Here is a 2,149-nt window from a genome sequence, read left to right on the forward strand (position 1 = left end):
CGTCGCGGTCGAGGGCTGGACGCTGACGAGGGGGCGGATGGCGCGTTGCGGCCCAAATCGGAAAGACGCTACCGGTTTAGGGTTTGGGGATAGTGAAGGAGGCAGGGTTTTGGTTGAGGAATGAGGAGAACGAATGAGGATATTGTATCAGAAAGGAAGTGGAGTTTTGGGATTGGATCTGGATACGTAGATTAGCAGAGGGTTTGGACGGTTGGATGTGGGTAGAGTATAATCGGTTTTTCATACGTATCACCTCTGCATATTGCAATTTTCCATGTGACTACGCCTCTTCATTTGTACTACGATGGATTATAAATAAATAGTATAAAAAGATCGGATATTAATACATCTAAGATTTAAGCTTTGGTTGGTTCGAATGGTGATTTTCTACGCCATAAATTATTACAGAAATAACGTCTTAAATTTATTTCGAATATGTTTTGAGTAATTATGTATTGGTAGATTTTGTAATCGATATTTTTTAATTTTCGTACCAAAATTTTTATACATGAGATAAATATAGTCATTGATTTTTTTTTTTGCTAAGATAGTTTATATGTAGATCATTTAATTGAAAATGCAAAAACCCTCAAGTTGAAAAATCGAAACTAGTACACTGTCAGATTCTAGTTATTCACATTTTGGATGCGGGTGTGACAAAGCTAATCGCTAGCTCAACTAGTATTAGGCCCAAATTTACTGACCTAGCTCATAGCACGCCATTTCAAGTAAGGTTCTTCTACTATGATAATAAATCAATGACACTGCGTGTAATATATAGTAGTAATATACTATATATAGCTAAGTAATATATATATATATAGTAACTATATAATTATATATATATATATATATTATATATATTATTTATAGTTATTATATCAATAGTAACATATTTTAAAAGTCGTAATTATCAAGGTTTCAACAATAAATGAAGGAAAGATTCTCATGCTTAGTATTTGTACTCTTCGTGTTGTGCTTAAGTTTTGAGTGGGGGCCATGGTGGAGGATTCCCGCAGGATCGTTTCTTATAAATGCAAATTTCCTTCGCACGATGGCTCGCTAGTGTAGTCGGAAAAGAATTCTTGTCTTTGTCGTCTCGTGGGAGTTTCAGAGTGCCGTAGACAAACTCCCCCCACTCTCACTCTCTCCACTCTCTCCTAATTCGAGATCTCTTTGCACCTGCTGAATTTGAATGCTTCACCATTATTTATTTTTGTAATTGAAGGCTTTCTTTCCTTGAAAGCCTAGTAACCATTGTGAATTATGTATCACATTTAATGCAATTAGACTATCTAATAAAGTAAGTCAATTGAACCACTGCAGATGTTGACTCCGTCCTTCCAATCATCTCCATATTCACTCAGAAATAAATTCCGGAAGTTTTAGCGTGTGAGTGGTTAATTTGGTCAGGGAGAGAAGGATATAGGGTGATGCAAAAGTACAATTTTAAACATCTTAAAATTATACGAGAGTTTAAGAAGTAGAAAAGACTTGACATAAGAGGTAGCGGAACTGATTTAGGAGTACCGCGGAGGAGGCATACTCTGATTAGTGTGTTGTGTTCAAATCCGCAGAAATTTATGGATAATCGGATTAGGTCAACATAGATATTTGAGAATCCATAACTTTTTTTTAGGCATCGTTTCTGGGATCTCCCTAAGGAAAGTTTTGTGTTGTTTTCATCATATTTTAGGATTTGAAATAACCAAAAAAATTTTTTTGTTGTTTTCGTAAATTTAGAGTTTTTTATTTTTTGTGTGTTCAGTCAAATATTATTGGGGATTTGGAATATATAATTTGTGAATATTTTGCTTGTTTCAATCAATATTTGGAAGTTTGGAATATCTATAAGAATTAGTATATTGATAATATATATAATATTTAATAAATAGATCATTATATAAGTATTTTGGGATTTGGAATACTACAGCACGAACACGTGATTATTGAGGGTGGGTCCTGCTAATATATATTACTATATCTATATATATATAGATATTATGATCCATATATATATACGTTATAATTATAGATATAATTTATATAATATATAGATATAATATATGTATGATATAATATTATAGGTAAAGATTCTAATATAATATATATAATATTAATAAGTATTAGTATAGTAGATATGATAGTT

This window comes from Asparagus officinalis, chromosome 7 (assembly GCF_001876935.1).
Source record: "Asparagus officinalis chromosome 7, Aspof.V1, whole genome shotgun sequence".
In the NCBI taxonomy this organism is placed as follows: domain Eukaryota; kingdom Viridiplantae; phylum Streptophyta; class Magnoliopsida; order Asparagales; family Asparagaceae; genus Asparagus; species Asparagus officinalis.